We start from the raw sequence: 18996 nt of genomic DNA, 5'->3' as shown, positions 1-18996 counted from the left end.
TCAAAATCATAGTTCATAACAGTATGCACACATTAAAAAAACAAATGGACTTCTTGAAATCTCGCTAACAATATATCCCTTCCGAGTTATGATTCTCCAAGTACTCTCTGTCATATGAGCCTCCAATGACAATGAACATTGATTAATTTAAGGGACTTTGTTCCAAAAAGTAACATTCAAAGTTAGAGTAGTTGCTTGCAACAAGTAGCAGGGTTCATTGGACAGAAAACAGACCAACAGCCCCCTTCCTATCTTGTATCTCAGCCTGCTCTTACTGATTCAGCAATGACTTACTTGCTAGTTTCCTATCAATATATCATCAATTCTCATTCGATGGTTCTGCTTCAGTGGTATGCATGTTATATAATACTTTAGTGACTGCCATTTAATTTCTTTCTTTTGCAAATCTAGTTATTTTAATTGTATATCCTTGCTGTTAGCCACCCAGAGTGGTATGATATACCAGATGGGCGGGATATTAAGTAAGTAAGTAAGTAAGTAAGTAAGTAAGTAAGTAAGTAAGTAAGTAAGTAAGTAAGTAAGTAAGTAAGTAAGTAAGTAAGTAAGTAAGTAAGTAAGTAAGTAAGTAAGTAAGTAAATAAATAAATAAATAAATAAATAAATAAATAAATAAATAAATAAATAAATATTAGTAATTACATTGAAAGGCAGGGCATAAATAATAAAACAGCTTCAAAAGTGTTCCAGAGTAAGAGGGAAGCCCTCAACTCTGGCCAAAGATCTGCTGCTCAAACAGTGCTTCCAGATTAATAGTTCCTAGAACTGACCATTAGAAGACAATGCTTAAATTACACTGACAACATTAAAACCACTGACAGGTGAAGAGAATAGCATTTATTATGTCATTACAATGGGACCTGTCAAGGGATGAGATATATTAAACAGCAAATTCAGTTCAATAAATATGTCATCTGGAAATCTTTCTAGCTTTTAATAACAAGTGTTACCCTGTTTTCCTGAAAATAAGACCTAACCTGAAAATACGCCCTAGTATGATTTTTCAGGATGCTCGTAATATAAGCCCTACCCCAAAAATTAGCCCTACTTAAGTGAAAGCCTGCCCTCTACCATTGTGCAGCATGCAGAAGATGACATGACTGTATTTGAATAAATGTAGATTGTTGTACATGAAAAAAAATAAAACATCACCTGAAAATAACCCCGAATGTGTTTTTTGGAGCAAAAATTAATATAAGACCCTGTCTTATTTTCAGGGAAACATGGTATATCTGTATTTGTTACCCAGACTATGCACGACTTCTCCTCTGGTTAATGTCCTTTATGCTAAAATATTCACATTAACTGCCTAGCTATAGACTATTTTCTTTGACTACCTCCTCCATCCAAATCAGCACTATATATTTTCTGGCTATGAATACAGGCATGCTTTATTCGATTTAGAAACCTAAGCAGCTATAGATAATTATAGGTTTGTTACCTAATGTGCTTGAGATGCATGCAGGAGTGGCTACAGAAAGCAAAGGATACTTTGTAGATTATTCATAACATGATCTCAAAATGGCAACCTTCTATTTTGTTAATAAGAAATAACCAGTTCATTTATTTCCCCACTTTGTTTTTCTTGATCCCTAGTAGAATAGACATGTTTTTGGTTTTTCTTCTCTTGGCATTTGACTTATAAATCCACTAAATCCACTGATTTAAACTAGACGTCACCACCCCCAACACACAACCAGAAGTGTAGGCTTGTAAATACTGTACCACTACTATTATGTAACTGTGTAAGCACATGGGATGCACCTATGAGCTTTGATTCACTTTTCATCTCTGACTCTCCTGTCTTTCTTTTCTTTTGGAAAGTACAGTGGGGTCTTGACATGAGAATTTAATCCGTATTGGAAGGCGGTTCTCAAGTCAAAAAGTCTGTAAGTCAAGTCTCCATTGACCTACAGTGCATTGAAAACCGATTAATCCCGTAACAGGCCGTTTCTGTTCCATTTTGGTTTTTTTCTGGTCTGTAAGTCAAATCTCAGTCTGCAAGTCAAACCTAAATTTTGCGGCCAGAGAAGTCTGTAACTCAAAAAGTCTGTAAGTCAAGCAGTCTGTAAGTCAAGGGTCCACTGTAATAGTTGAAGTACAACAGGGGCTATTGACCTGAGGTAAACATTTGTGCATATGCAACTGACCCTAATTTCAATTCAGTTCTCTGTGAACAAACCATGTATCCTTTGTGCAAACTTTTCTAGTGAATGGATATAAAAATAAAAATAATCACGTTTTTATGCTGTTCAAAACAGACACACTACAGTCCAGCTAGATATAACTTTACATTTGGTTTTACTTCTTGCCTTTGGAAGTAAACCTCAAGAAAAATATCACTACTTTTGCCATCACCATAGAATCATAGTAATGGCAAACAATAAAATAACACAGTGAGGTACCAAGTTAGACTATATCTGCATTAAATCTGGTCCTATATACTGTCTGGAAAGTTCCCAGTATGGTGTAGTGGACAGAATAATGGATTAAGACTCTGGCGAACAGGATTCTAATCCCTTCTTGGCCATGGTAACTGACTAGGGGAGTGCAGCTGGTAAAGCCACTCCTTAAATATTTCACTTACCTTGAAAACCCTGTTAGGGTCATTAGAAGTCAGTTCTGACCTGACAGCATGTAACAACACTATCTGGCACTGATTGGCTCTCAACATTTCAGGCTGGAATATTTCTAATCTCTAAATAGAGATGGTGGAACCCGAAACTGGTACTTTTTCTATGCATAATACATTCTCTGTAACTTAGCAGCGGCCTCATACATTACAGTTCTATGTCAAGCCGTCAAAGAAGACATAGACACTGAGAATTCTTCTACAAATGTCTCAGAGTCTGTTATTGAGACTTGAAGTGCCAGTTATTGAGAAAGTAGTGGACTCTGGGGAACTTGTAACTATTCTCCTCGCTACATGTCTATTGTACAGCAAAAAGGAATTTCACCAGAAATTCAAAACTCTGCAACAAAGACAGCATACAAGATCAAGTTCACACAAAGTACGAAGACCTTTACATAAGGTTCTCAAGATTAAAACTCATGGGGTAATGAAGCAACCTTATACGTGTACTCAAAAGAGAACTGACAAATGTGAGAATGGTTAATATTGTAGTTTTGAAGCTTATTAAGAGCCAGATGGCTCAGTATTAACACATCAAGGCTGTAACAGTGCTAGAACATCTGAGTCATTATTGACTCAGAAGAAAACAAGTCTCTCCATAAAGTCTCTATGTTTCTCCAAGGTGATTTGGTCTTCTTAAGAATTTTCTTCAACCCAAACATTGACAACCCCTCCTGAACCTAGAATACAAGCTGCAGACACCACCACATTTTTCAAAAACAGTGGCCAGGAAGAAGTAGCAAGTATCGCTGAAAAAACTGAAAGGGTGGTTTGTATAAGCAGATCAAATTAGCATTTACAGGAAGATTAACATCACATGAAAGATATAGTATTCTCCTATCTAGAAATATGTGTCTATTTCAACTTATCACAAAGCCTGGATCTCATGATTAATGGCATTGGTTCTTGTTTTAACAACAACAACAAAATTGAGGAGGCTGAATGCTATTCAAACACAATTACATCTTCAATAAATAAGAAAAGGAGTCAAAAAATAGGCCTGCTGTAAAATAATTATTGAAATACATGCCCTTTAAACTGCACTCAAAAGAATATTTTAAAGCCACTGAACAGATAAGAATATTAACCATTGAGGAACAGCTGCATTATAATGTGGTGGACTATTGAGCTATGCACAGCAGTACTATCTACTCTGAATGGGAACAGGTTTCAGACAGAATATTTTCCCCAGCACTATATAAGATGCTATAGAGTGGAATGTGGGACTTCCTGTAAGCAAAGCATACACTCTTCTACTGAGCAAATGGCCCATCAAAAGGTAGTCTTCCAGCAACATCTTTGTTATTTTGCTAAGCATCAACAGATACATGTGTACGTCAGAATTCAGGAAAAGGTGCTATGTATAAAACTGTGCTATATCAAGAACACGATAGTATTATTGAGTATACTTCTAGGGGTTTCTTTTGACACCACCTTCTTGGACTACACCTATACAAACAGAGAGAGAACTTAAATTTCTTGAGGATAAAATCTGATTAAGTGGCCACAGACTAACAATAAATGTCAACACATTAAGGTTGAACAAAACATTGCTTCTGTATTTCTCAGAAACAAGCATCAAATATTAAGTGACAAGAGCACAGTCTGAGATAGCAGCCCTTTAGGTGAGCCAGGAAAGAGTATTTCTGATTCTTAGGAACCTCTTACATGTGTCTGTTTTTCTCCCATCTTGCCAAACACACATCTTTAACACAAATTTCCCCATTAAGAGCAAATGAGCTTCTATCTGTCCAAACAAGATGCTAATTCTGGGAAGATGCTCTGTTAACAAGAAATTACACAAGCAACCAGTAGAAAGAGACACAGATCCAGTTCAAACTTACAGGGATTGTAAGGTACAGAAGTACAAAAAATATGCTTTATGGAAAAGCTTTCCATAAGAACTGCCTTCATGCGATCATGACTTAACCATCACTGATGATGATGCTCCTTGCAATTTTATAGAGAAAAGGTGGAAAGGAAAAGAGAAAAAGTCATATTATTTTTTTAAATAAGGCTTTCCAGAAGTAGCTGCCCATGAGAGATGTACACAACAAAAACTTTCATTTTTGTTTTAAGTTCTTTAGGAAGGTATCTCTTTAATTTTCACATTTTTGTGCATTGGTCATAAGAACATAAGAAGAGCCCTGCTGGATCAGGCCAAGGGACCATCTAGTCCAATGGTTCTTAACCTTGGGTTACTCAGGTGTTTTTGAACTGCAACTCCCAGAAACCCCAGCCAGCACAGCTGGTGGTGAAGGCTTCTGGGAGTTGCAGTCCAAAAACACCTGAGTAACCCAAGGTTAAGAACCACTGATCTAGTCCAGCCTCCTGTATCTCACAGTGGCCCCACCAGATGCCTCTGGGAGGATACCTGTCTCCTGATACCACTCCCTTGCATCTGGCATTTGGAGATACACCTCCATCACTGTTTCTCACAAAAGGGACCACATCTTTCCAATGTTTTCATTTCATTTCCCTCCATTGGCATTGGTGCCAGTCTAAAAAATGACCTAAAGGACCCATAGAAGTACCTACAAAACACAGAGGCAAGGCAACAGAGAATCAATCTGCTCTATAAATTAGGCAGTAGTACAACCAACCAACTACCATCACCAAACAACAGTCCTTAAAGTCCACCAAAATACACACTTTTAACAAAATAAATTCATAGTTAAGTAACCACACACACATAAGCAAGCAAGGAAAGCATTCCCTTGTCACACACACAGACACAGGGGAAAAACAGCAAAATAGAACACACACACAGCCTCCTGTCCCCAAATCCAAGAAAACTCTACTGCCCATATGCAACTGCATTTTAACCAGAGACCTCAGGAAAAAAAATCTGTTCTGGACTACACTTCCAGGAATGCCTCCAAGAACACTGTAGAGATGAGGGATTTTTTTCCAAAAATAAATAAATAAATAAATAAATAAATAAATAAATAAATAAATAAATAAATAAATAAATAAATAAATAACTTGTTGCATTTCAGATTTTAACCGATAACCATGCCACTGTTCATCAGAATCAACTTTCATGCTCTGCTAGCTGAAGCTTTTAATATGTCAAAAGTAATCTGTACATTTTAGGTTTAAAAGAATGGAGAAAGAAAATGGAAGTTGGAGTCAAGTGTTATTGGGAACCACAATGTCCCTATTCCTATCCCACTGTTTCCTGAAGTTTTCTGTTTAATTTTTGCCACCTGCTTTGCTTTCATCACAACTGTTCTTTACCTAATCAATTGGGTTCGTGATAATTCAGCTATATATAAATTAGCAAATGTTATGACACCTGCATCCAATAAACTTCAGCCATAGTTAGATCAAATTTGATGCATAACAATACATTTATAATTGGCTAAAATGAAGTTAGCTCGTTTTCAGCATAAACAGCGCACTACAAATTAGACTTGTTACTACTATTTGAGAGGGGGGCAGGATACCCCTTGGGCTTTTCTTAAGTGAACCAATAATTGGTAACAAGCCATCATAATGATTTAGATTTTGCCATATATAACATTGTGGTCACTATGATGGTGAAGTTGAGTATCACTGGAAATCAATATGCAAGAAGTAATATATGTGCTCTTTGCAAATTCTAACTCTCATCTTTGTGTTTTTGTTAACATCATTATTTTAAAGGACCCATGGCAAGGAGCTTTTACTAGCCATGCCTATGAGTGCTTAAAATGTCTTGACGTGAGATGGATAATTGGGCTCTCGATACCTGAAGGACCGTCTCCTTCCACATGAACCTACCCGGCAGTTAAGATCTAACCAAGGGGCCCTTTTGAAAGAGCCGCCCCTCAAGGAGGTAAGGAGGGATGGCTTGTAGACAAAGGGCCTTTTCGGCAGCTGCCCCCAGACTATGGAACACTCTCCCAATTGAGATTCGTCTGGTGCCGACACTGATGACATTTCAGTGCCCGGTCAAAGCCTTCCTGTTCCAGAAGGCTTTTAATTGAAATAATATCAACTATGGGTCCTGATGGGAATTTTTAGAGTATATATTTTAATTGTATTTTAATTGTTTTATCTTTTTTATTGTATTTTAATTGTTGTAAGCTGTCCAGAGACCTTTGGGTAGTGTGGACAGCATATAAATAAAATAAAATAAAATAAAATAAAATAAAATAAAATAAATAAATAATTTAGTCTCATCTTGTACCTTTATTCTGAACAAACATTATAAAAACTAACTTACTGCTTTGGCATTTGAGATTCCCCTTTGGTTCGTGAATCACAGCCAAACCACCCTTAACACCTAAGGTGTGAGAGAGTAAAACTCTCTTCATATTATGGTCCCATAATATGCAGATTATTATATTTTCAAGTGAAGAATGCAGTCACCTTTCAGATGGTGACAAAAACCCAATACAACCAGATTTCACTGTGGAAAAATCCACTGGGATGGAAATATCAGGAAGATCTTCTTTTGACAGCTAGCACTGGCTTGTGTAACTGTTCTTTCTTCTCAAAGCTGTTTACATTTCATAAAACTGGATCAGAGAACCTTTGCATACAATGGTGGTGTAATGGACCGAGTACACACCTTAGATTACAGTTCAACTTGCTTGGGTATATTTAAGACACATCCTCTCAGCTTCAGCTGCACAACTACACATGGAAACTAATAGTGACTTACTTCATGGAGCTTTCCGGAGGTTAACTGAGGTAAAGCAAAAATGTTACCCATCCTTCACCTCATAATAATATGGATTAGATTTCCTCATAAAAACATGGACTAAGTTTCCATTTCATGTACAGGAAAATCTAAAGTTCAAACAGCACTTCTGGGCTTCAAGTCATATTCAGGAACAAGACAAAGAAAATTTACCAATTCAATTATCAGAAAACTGAATGCTGGGCAGTCAAAATTATCCAACAGGGAAACTGTCTTTGAATCTGGGTTTTGACAACAAATCCATCAAGATCTGTTGTCTTCTTAAGTCCCCATCTGCAAAACTGGAGATTCATCATACTGTTCAATAAAAATTACAACAAACTGAAAAAACATGTTGAAATTCTATAAAATGCTAAACACAAATAATTTGCTTGTTATGCAGCATTATCAGATTTATTCTGCCAATTCCTGACTTAGTGATAAGTGAGGTAGAATATGATTAGAAGCCAGAATGACAGAAGCAGATCCACAAGACTATGTTTCAAATCCTGGCACAACCTTATTTCCGGAACAAGCATAACAGAAACATAAAGGAACCCATGACACAGTAGTTATTGGGAGAATGAATTACACGGAAACTTTAAAGGACTTATGTCTGTTATTAATAGCAGAAAGAGAGTAGTGATAATTTCCTGCTCCATATCTAATGTAAAGAAATAATCCTACAGGAAGTTACCTTCAATGCATTGGAAGTTACCTTCCATGTTCTTTCTTCTTGTGAAAGAACTAGAATATAATAGCTACCTATGTCACCTTGATCACAACATGTATGTTAGTGTCTAAGACTCCTGTAAGCTATTGATTGCATAAACTGTTGCTACTGTTCTACTGATCTCTGTGACAACCAACTTTAAAATGTTGTCACCCCACAGGGAGAAGCTGTGAACAATTTCATTTAATGCATTAATAACGAGAAGCCAGCATGGATTTGCCAAGAACAAATCCTACCAGACTAATCTTATTTTATGACTGGGTAACCTCCCTGGTGGACGGTAGGAATACTGTAGATGTAATATATCTTAACTTCAGCAAAACCTCTGACAAAGTATCCCATGATATTCTTATTAGCAAACTAACTTGGTGTGGGTTGGATAGAACAAGTGTCAGGTGGATACACAATTGGTTATAGAATCATACTCAGAGAGTGCTTATCAAACGCTTCTTCTCAAACTGGGAGAGGGTAGCAAGTGGGGTACCACAAGATTCAGTCCTGGGCCCAGTGTTCTTCAACATTTTTATTAATGACTTGGATGAGGGAGTGCAGGAAATACTAATCATATTTGCAGATGACACAAAATTGGGTGGAACAGCTAATACCTAGGAAGACAAACAAAATTAAAAAAGATCTTGATAGGCTGGAACACTGGGTTGAAAACAACAAAATGAAATTTAACAAGGATACATGCAAATTTCTACATGGGTAGGCTAAACACACATTTACAAGATGGGGGATACTTGGCTCAGTAGTACTATGAGTGAGAAGGATCTTAAAGTTGTTGTAGATCAAAAATTCAATGTAAGCCACCAGTACAATGTCGTTACAAAAAAAGGCTAATGCTAATTTAGGATGCATTAACAGAAGTATAGTCTCCAAATCCTGTGAGGTACTAGTTCCCCTCTGTTCTGTACTGCTTAGGCCTCATTTTGTGTACCATGTCCAGTTCTGGAGACCACACTTTGAGAAGAATGCCAACAAGCTGGAGCAAGTTTAGACAAGGGCAACAACGATGATCAGGGGACTGGAAACCAAGCCCTATGAGAAAAGACAAAAAGAACTGGGCATGTTTAGCCTTGAGAAAATAAGACTGTGGGAAGATATGATATCACTTTTCAAATATTTGAAAGATTATCATACAGAGGAGGGACAGGATCTGTTCTCAATCATCCCATAGTACAGGACACATAATAAAGGGCTCCAGCTACAGGAAGCCAGATTTAGGCGGAATATCAGGAAAAAGTCTTAATTGTAAGAGCAGTATGACAATGGAACCAATTACTTTGGGAGATGGTGAGTGCTCCAGTGCTAGAGGCATTCAAGAGAAAACTGGACAAACATCTGTCAGCTCTCCTTTGATTTGGATTCTTGCTTTGAGCAGTGGGTTGGACCCAATGGCCTTATAAGCCCCTTCCAACTCAATTATTCTATAATTCTATGATATTATTTCATAGTGTCCTATGTGGGGACTCCGGGAATCAGATTAGCTTCTTGTTGACAAAACCAGAAGAGGAATTCTAACATCATGCAATTATATATACTGCTTGAGTTGAAGCCTGCAGAAACCTAAGATGCTGCCTCATAGAGTAGATGACCAGTGGTCTATCTAGCTCAATTACTGTTGTCTCTGCACAGCACTAGGTGTTCAGAGGTTTAGTCATGAGTCTTGCCAAATCCCACCTGGAGATGCCAGGGATTCAATGTGAGACCTTCTGTACACAAACTACTGAGCTCCACGGACTTTCACCAAACAAACGCATACTGTATATAGGAAGCTGCCACATTAAATCTCTGTCTACCCAGCCTAACTTGTTACTGACTCTTATCAACATCAGGTTTCAGGCAAGCGTTCACACACCTGCTACTTATTCTCTGAAACAAAAATGGCAAAGACTGAAGCTGGGGTCTTGTTCATGAAACCTACTTTACCATTACCATGTGGAAATGTTGAGAATAATTTCCTCCCTTGGCGAGACTATAAGAATTAGATCAGGCATCAAATGCATTTTCAGTATCACTAAATCCTGTAGCTGGGAGAGTGAACTGCTGACAATTAGAACCATGGCATTACCACCAATACCAAGAATATTTTATATTCTGGCAAGTTATGAGTCCAGAGAGTCAATCCCATTGCACTACCTCCTTATACAGCTTTCAGACTCAGAGTATTCCTTAGAACTGATAACCCATCATCAGTAAGATGGCATGACCACTTAATGGCTTACCCAACTGAGGCTGATACCACCTACCATCAATAGAGTTCACATGCTAGTTCACATGTTAGTTCATTGGTAGGCCACATTTTGTATGGCAAAGGATGTAGGTCTATTCCCCAGGTTCTCCCATTCTAGGACACAGTATATGACACTATGATCTTATGTACTGCATGCAGAAAGTCTCAGGTTCACTGTCTTAGGTTCAACCAAAAGCTCTTAGGTCTGGAGAGTCCAAATGGACAATGTTGGCTAGTTAAGTAACTGGCTAGATGCAGAACAAGGTAGCTCTATATACTGTATTTTTTGCACCATAAGACTCACTTTTTTCCCACAAAACAGGGGGATGGAAAGTCTGTGCATCTTATGGAGCGAAGAAAACAGATTATATTTTCCTGTTTTCTTCTCCTAAAAAATCGGTGCGTCTTATGGAAAGGTGCGTCTTATGGAGCGAAAAATACGGTATATTAAAATGTTTGTTGTGCCCTGAAGGCCTACCAGACAAATAGAAGACAATATATTTCTCAGTCCCCCAGACATATAGATAAGTATCCACTAATAACATACACAAGTACAGATATTTTTTATATAGTAATTACACATGGGATATTTGTATTCATATCTCAGGAGATGTGAATATGAATATCAGCACCACAGGTGCCTGGCAAAATCAGATCCTCGCCTCCTCAAACCGGCAGGCCCACTTATCACTTGCTATGTGCAGCCAGCGTAGTTCTCTTCAGTCCAACATAAAAAGCAGCCCAGCCAGCACTTCTCCACCTCCCCACACAGCTGACCACTCCCAATGAGAAGGCAAGATGATGAATCTCCCCGCTTAGCTCTGCAGGGAGGCAGGGAAGCACTGGCTGCACTGCTTCCTGGATTAGCACAACAAGAACACTGCCAATCATGCACACCAGACCAGAAGCAATAAATGAATCTGCCAGTTTGGTGGGGACGGCCTGGTTTCTCGAGGCACGTGTGGTGCCAATATTCATATCCCCAAGGATATGAATACAAATATCCCAAGTCTAATAGCAATTTGTAAATTTTGGATTGCAATTTATGCACAAATGGATTGTAACCCACAAATGCTCAAACTAAACATAAACTTGTTAATATTAAAACTGCCACAAGATTTTTTTTAATTTTTGTTTATATGTTGAAACAACCCAGAGAGCTATCTCTCTTAAAGATACTTGGAAATATGCTGCATTAGCTAGACTGAGATTTTTTTTCTTGGCACATTTAAAGAAGACTGCACTGAGTACTGGTTTTGATTACGGTGGAAGGTGAAAAATAGTTTTCAACTGATTACCATCATATTAAAGACAGTATTTTAACAAAACAATACAATATTCAGCCAACTTAATCAATAAAAAAATAAAGGTAAAGGTTCCCCTTGACAAATGTCCAGTTGTGTCCGACTCTAGGAAGCGGTGCTCATCCCCGTTTCCAAGCCGTAGAGCCAGCATTTGTCTGAAGAGAGTTTCCGTGGTCACAGGGCCAGCGCGACTAGACATGGAACACTGTTACCTTCCCACCGTATTGGTACCTATTTATCTACTCGCATTTGCATGCTTTCGAACTGCTAGGTTGGCAGGAGCTGGGACAAGCGACAGGAGCTCACTCCATTGTGTGGATTCGATCTTACGACTGCTGGTCTTCTGACTTTGCAGCACACAGGCTCCTGCGGTTTAAACCGCAGTGCCACCAAGTGCCTGATAGCTCCAATTAAATTAAACCTCTTTTACATTTCCTTTCACTCCTCAACAGTTCTCTGCTTTAACTGATTATGTTGCTCTTTGATCTTTCTCTTTACTTTTTAAAAGTTCGTGTATAGCAATGCTGACTCTCTGTGTGTCCTTCCATCAGTTGAATTCTCTCACCATAAGATCAAAAGGAAATGTTGGCTGTCCCATATCCATAGAGAACTAGCCATCAAACTTGCTAAGGACACAGTGATCCTTGGTTTGGATTAACAAAATACAAGTGGTCCAATGGAAAGAACACAGAGTAAACCTAAATTAAAATTGCAGATGGAAAAAAGAACAAGTCTATAATACACAAATAATTACATTATTTGTGCCCAACATCTGTGACCAGAAACTGTTTTGGGAAGGGGAAAAAAAAGACAAGAGAAAATAGGTGGAAGTGTTTGGGAAAAACGTTAAGGTTTTATTTTCAGAAAAGATTCCTTCCCTTTCTAAAATCTTCAAGAGAGATTTAAAAAAAAAAAAAGAAACATTGTCATAATCCAAAACCAGTCATTTCCGAGAAATGATATCCATCCAAATGAAAGTGACGCAAGACACTAGTGTGTGTTCTTTCCATCTGGAATCGGCATCCTATTCAAACATTTCCAGTTCCCAAGAATTGGAACACAATTGACTATGTACAAATAAGGACTCTCTGCATCTGGTAAGGTCTTGCCTATACAGACCTTCAATGCAAGTCTTGCAGGAGGACTGATTGCAACACATCCCTTAAACCTGACATATTCACTTTGGCTGTCAGCATTAACAGAAGCAAAATCCCAAGGCTGTAGGTTAGGATGAAAATGTCTATGTGTTGTTCCTGTTACTTACAGCAAATCCAGTTTAGCACCTGTAACTTAAGCCAATTATTCTTAATATTGCTTTCCACTATATTGTTCAGCACCAGTGGACTGCAATCCCAATTCCACATATTAGAGAGTAAATCCCAGTGGACTTCAGAGAAGGGAATCCATTGAAAAGGACTGACTTGTAAATGGGTCTTGATCTCTTTTTAAAAAATCTGTCTAATCCCATATGGCAGCCTTTTTGAATCTCTCCCATCAAGACATGCAAGACTGCAACTTGTTCATGAGGGCTTGATATAGTGCATGTTGAAAGAGCCAAGGCAGGGAAAACTGCTATCAGGCAACTAAGTTTCAGGGTGTCAGATTTGTTGCATTTATCCAAAGCCCTCTGCAAAACAATACAACACTGGAAATTTCCTTAAAATTATAAAAAGTATAAAATAAACATTTTAAAATTATATCACTACCATTGGCTGTTACCGAAACTAGTTTATAATGCAAGTAAACTATGACTCTTACGGTGCTGATGAAAAATCCAAATGGATATCTTATATAAAGTTGTCCATAAATCTCCTCCGATATCTGATTTTAAATTAGGGGCAGCCTTAACTGGGAGCAGAGGAAAAGCAGCTGGGAAGCTTTACCCCTTGGTTCTCAACCATTTGCTTCATTCAGTAGTACTTTCAGCTGCTGTTATTGTTATAGGATAAAACATGCAAGCGTTCATACCTTACTCCACTTTTGGAAAAAAAAGGGTGCTGGATCAAACCTTTAGAGGAAAAGCAGCCCAAGTGGAAAGAGTTAAGTGTGTCGCTGCTGATCCTCCACTTAACAGAACAGCCTCCTGCTGTTGTTTTTAATGTGAAATCCAACAATACAAGGGAAAGAGTCACACATGGCTGTATGTCCTGCATGATGTGACCCTGGAATGAACGTCGAAACACTGCCGGGGTGAACAGAGATTTGAATACTAGCTTACTACAGACAGCTGGATTTTTGTACAAATCAATACTAAGAAAAAAGTATGTTAATTCTTAATTTACTAAAATCATACTGTAATCAGAATGACTAGCAGCCATGTCAGTCCAGTCCTCAGCAAATTCTGATCACAGCATGAAAACAACCTATTGGTGGAATTTCTAAGCAACAGGGACAAAAAGTGTTGCGGCAGGAATTTTTACAGGCAACTGCTAGCAACTGGTCAGCCATTGCCAAGTGGAAGAAAACAAGCCTGTTATTTTTTAAGTACAAATGTTAAACAAAGTACTTCACTTATTTTCTTTTTTTTAAAGGAGTAAGACTTGAGAGAAAATGCCAGTGTTTATTTTAATATACCAGTCACTGTTGCTATGCTATGACTGAAACTCACAGCATCCTGAAAAACGGATTGTGTGGTTAGCTGCTTGTGAGCAAGAGCTGGAATTATGAACAAGACACTACAAAAGCAAACTGGCATGTAAGCAACATGATGGCTAAACTAACATGTACTGTAGTATGGGATGATCTGGTGAAGTGCCTTTTTAAAAATCCAACATAACTTTAAAGTAAGATAGAAAGAGTACTTCCTAACTTTTTTGTTCTCCCTGTCTCAGCATGAGGCAATACCTCAGTAAGGAATTTTAAAAAGGTTGTGAGATTCCTCACTTCTAGCCAAAAGCAGGACAAAGGAGCTCATTCTCCTTTTAGAGCTCAGTAACTTGTGTAAAATATATCTAGTCAGTGTTCTTTCTCTTTGAAAGGTGAAACACACATGTTCACAAACACAAAGCAAGCACAAAGGGATTCACTGATTGTTTTTTAAAATGCCAAAAACTGAAACATGCCAAAACAAACTAACACAGCTGTTTCTTGGAAAAATTTAGTGCTCTGAATTTCTAATCTAACAATCGTTGCACTAGTTTTGGGAAATGCATACAACTTTGCAGTTGTCTTTTCTTTCTTTTATTCGTTCTTTCTTTGCAAAACAGCCAATTTGCACAGAAAGCAGCAATCTGTGCAAAACATTATTTTACCCAATGAGAAATTGCTGTTGAGAATGCTAACCCTTGCAAGGAAAGAGAAGAATGTTTAATGCCTAATCTTGACCTGCAAGGACAAGACAGGTGTGGTTTTGCAGCCCTAGTTTAAGGTACCCAAGTTCCTCAGAGGATCACCTTAGCACATATAATTCTTCCCTGCTAGTCCTTCACAAGTAGCTGTCTTTAAGAGCAGTGTGATATGCACACAAGAGATAGTGCCTTCTTGGCGGTGGCTCCAGAACTGTGAAACATCTTTCCTATTGACTTCCACCATGCTCCTTCTGCACAAGCATTCAGGCAGGGCTGAAAGACCTTCCTCTTCAAAGTCAACTTTAATCTAAGATTGTACATAGCTTACATATTTCAGAGCAATTCGTAATGCATGCATTTTCTGACTATTCATACTGCACACTTTAGTTCTGTATGTCACCTCCGTGTTTCTGCATTCTGCACTACCTCATCTTCCATGTTTAAAAGTTTCTAGTCTTTCTGGTTGAGAAAAAATATTTAGACACTAGCAGAAAGCAGCAGAAGGGAAGAGAGAAGGAACCACAATCTATGAAATTCTGAATCTTGGAAATAAAATGATGACAGGTAATTTACGTAATATGTTCTAAGAACACAATGCGGGTAGCCTCTGAACATAACATGAATTCTCTTTTAGAGAGCAAATACAACTCGGCCATTAACATTGATCTGCAAATTCTCCCAAGACATTTTTCTTCAAGTGCCTGTATATTTGCCACACTGTCCAAACTAACAGCTTTAAAAAAAAAAAAAAAAAAACTTCAAGATACTGTATATCTAGAGTCTTGTTTCTCAGTATAAACAACTAAGAGAGTCCTGGGACACTTTTAAGACTGATAGATTTATTACAGCATAAGCATTCACGGATCAAAGTCCATTTCAGCAGATCAAAGACGTATTACTCTCACTGGGACATTGCACACAGATTTAAAGTAAAATAGTCACAAACTTTATACAGTATTATGATCACCTGGTCTCAGCGTTTACATTGTTTTCCTTTATAATTATATACCTACACATGGAAAATCAACTAACAACACTTATGCATCTGGTAACATGGGCACTAATCTACACATGTTATTGTCAAACTAAATTAGTCATTAAGGTTTTGTGAGATTTCTTGTCAACACATCAACATCTCTGGAAGTCTGCACACTCTCACATGTACAGTATGTTCAGGGACCAGATAAACCTGCTGTTCTCAAGGTCTTTCTTTCTTTTACCTAACAAAATACTATAAAATCTTACTAGAACTACAAGTCCATCTGAAAAGTCAATTGGAAGTTTTAAAAATGAGATAACAATATCTGTAAAGGAAATGGGACATCAGCCACAGAACATAAAAAGTGTTTGTGTCAAGATGTAATGATAGGGATAATAATAACAGAAGAAAATTGTGATGAACCTCTGGTATTAGATATATTATACATAAATTACTTTGAAAAACTCTCCTTTTCAAAATAGAACTCGATGATTAATTCTTAGAAATGAACATCTGTATACCTTTTTCAAGTGTTTCAGGCATTGAACATACCTTACCTAGATGTAATCCTTAAAAGTGAGCAAGTCATTATTATTAATCCCATGGCAGTGGTGTAACAAAAATGGAAAAAGGAGCTTCTCAGCAAAGATTATAGTACAAGTAAGGTCCGAGTATGGGAGAGAATACCATATGCAACCCTGGAAGTGAACGGAAAAGAAATGGCAACAGCAATGATGATGATGACTGAAATAAAACTAAACAACGACAAGAACATAGCCATGTGGTTTATACGTGAAAACAAAATGCACAGTGTGGTGATATCTTGCATTAGGATGAGTAAAATGTTAGAAAAGTGACATGAAGGTGATGCAAGAAGGATTCAAGTTCCCCAGTATACTATGTCAGGCAAGAGACCACAAACATTAGGCAACACAGGAAGACACAAAACATTTGGCCTTGCATGTTGGCCATTGTGTCTCTCCATGTAACTGGTGTCACTGTTACTGCTGTTATAACTTTATGGTATATCTAGAATAGACTTGGGCAAAGTGCAGCCCGAGGGCCACATACGGCCCGCGAGTCTTTCCTATCCGGCCCGCGGACAGTTTTGAACATCAAAACCATTTATAGCTTTTTTGTCTAAAGTTTATCAGTTGCTTAGCTTTAACATACAGCAAAAAACCTCTTCAGTATTTGTGAAGATTAACAAGTTTAAAATAAAAACAATCATAACATCACTGTTTCATTTTATTTTTAAGTAAAGTTGGTTCGGTCCCCGAACAGAGTTCAGATTTTTCATGTGCCCCCCCCATAGAAATTAATTGCCCACCCCTGATCTAGAAGGAGGAGAGGCGTAATAAGCTATCCAAACAAGCATAAGGATCAGGAAAGTTGAGCCAAGATTGTGGATAGTGATGTCTTATACTTGCCAGCCCAGCCTTGTTTAAGACAAGGGACGAATACATAAAAGACTTCTTGGGAACTGAGTTTAAAGACGGCTTTTCTATAGGATGGAAGAAGTGGGAAATCCCTGAGGGGGTGGGTGTAAGACAGAAGAGCAGAAGTTAATGAAAGATCCTGGATGAGGGAGGCAAGCAAATCCAGAAGTGACTGACAGAGTAAGGCTGGGATCCCCAAATTAACACAGCAAAGAGATAAAGAGAGCCACAGGACACAATAGGAGAAAAAGCGTTAAGTGGGGAGTGCGTGTGCGACCCACGGTGTGTGTGTGGGGGGTGATGGTGGGAAGAGAGGTAGCACTGACTGAGGTAAAGAAAGGGGTTGCTGTCGTGGTAAGTGAGGAGATGGAAGTGGGGTGGTAAAGACAATGGGAGATGGAAGCCAGAGTTGGGGGGACGACCCGGAATAGCAGGGGGTGGGAGTGCCCGGAAGGGGGTGGTGGGAGAAGGCATGACAGCCAGGGGAGCCCGACGAGGCACCCATGGGGACACCAGGGTCGTCAAAGGGACGAGGGAGCGGGGAAATTGGGGGGGGGGGTCAGCTCCTGACCGGAGGCGAGGAGGAAACACTGCGGACCAGACGGTGACCACGTCTCTGAGGGACGGCCATGGACGGCGAGGGAAAGAGGCAGACGGGAAAGGGAAGAGAGGGGCTACAAACAAGGGGGCGTGGGAACGGGAAGGGGGCGGCTGGCGGGAAGGGACACCCCGAGCCGGTGAGGGAGGGGGATTGTCAAGAGTTGGAGGGGCGCCTGAACCGCCCCCCCGGGTCGGGGGTCGCGGAAGAGGGCAAAGGCTAAGCGCCGGGCGCCGGAACGGGGGTCCCGGGGAAGTCCACCCAGGCATGGGAAGTAGAGTTCCCCTCAGCCCCAGAGTCCCCAGGACTCACCTCCGCCAGCCGTTGCCTCCCCGTCTGTCCGAGAGAAAAGAGGCGCGTCACCCTGGTGGAGCTGCCGAGGCCGCAGCGGTGTGGCTCAGTCCTGTGGGGAGGCGGGGGGGGGCGGGGGCGAGGGGGCCGCTACCGAACCGACGCCACGAAACCAACGTAAGGCTGGGGGTGGATTCAAATCCGTAGAGCTCAGACGCCGGGCGGGCGGGGGGGGGGAGAAGACAAGGGAAGGGGACGGCGCGGGCGGGCGCACGAAACAGAATGATCAGCACCAATCTGCAACAGCGTAATCTCGAGTGACAAAGCTGGGGAGGGGGGGGAAGCCGGGCCCTGGAGAGGAGGGGGGTGACGTAACCGGCGGCGAGCGGAAGGCTGTGCGCATGCGCCCTGGTGGCGCGAGTAGGACAGCGGCGTTCTGTTGAGCCGGAGGAGTTACTTGTTCCTGACACGGTTTTCTTCGGACGTGTTTTTTTCCCCCCTCTCCCCGTTCTCTGCGACCAACCCGTCTATGATTCCGGTTTTTTTTGTTTTGTTTTTTTTTTAAATTTCCCGGTCCTTTATCTCGCCGACTACTCCGGTCCTCTGCTGTTCTGAATAGAAAGGAGAAAAACCACCCTTCGCTTAACAGAGGAGCAATATTAAATGGGCGCATCCGCACAGGTGTAACGGGCTGGGTGTGTGTGTGTCTTGTGTTGGGGGAGAAGAGACAAGATGCTGGGATACCAAAAAGTCCCAAGCACAAATACGGCGAACTGTGGCAGGGCTTTGGGGGCCGAAGTCTTCGGATCT

At 39.8% G+C, this 18996-nt stretch overlaps 1 protein-coding gene across 7 annotated transcripts in view; it reads right to left on the bottom strand.

The window, feature by feature from the left end:
- The window catches only part of ZHX3 (zinc fingers and homeoboxes 3), a 90102-nt gene extending 71762 nt beyond the window's left edge, over nt 1–18340 (bottom strand). For all 7 annotated transcript variants that reach the window (XR_013544756.1, XR_012086179.2, XR_013544755.1 and 4 more), the window contains exon 1: nt 18208–18340. The gene's annotated coding sequence lies outside the window, so the exon portion shown is untranslated. The remainder of the gene's footprint in view (nt 1–18207) is intronic.
- Nucleotides 18341–18996: the final 656 nt, after the last annotated feature.

The sequence above is a fragment of the Pogona vitticeps genome, chromosome 4, assembly GCF_051106095.1.
Source record: "Pogona vitticeps strain Pit_001003342236 chromosome 4, PviZW2.1, whole genome shotgun sequence".
Classification (NCBI taxonomy): domain Eukaryota; kingdom Metazoa; phylum Chordata; class Lepidosauria; order Squamata; family Agamidae; genus Pogona; species Pogona vitticeps.
Note: the sequence above shows the minus strand (reverse complement) of the source record. Positions and strands in the feature narration are given on the sequence as shown.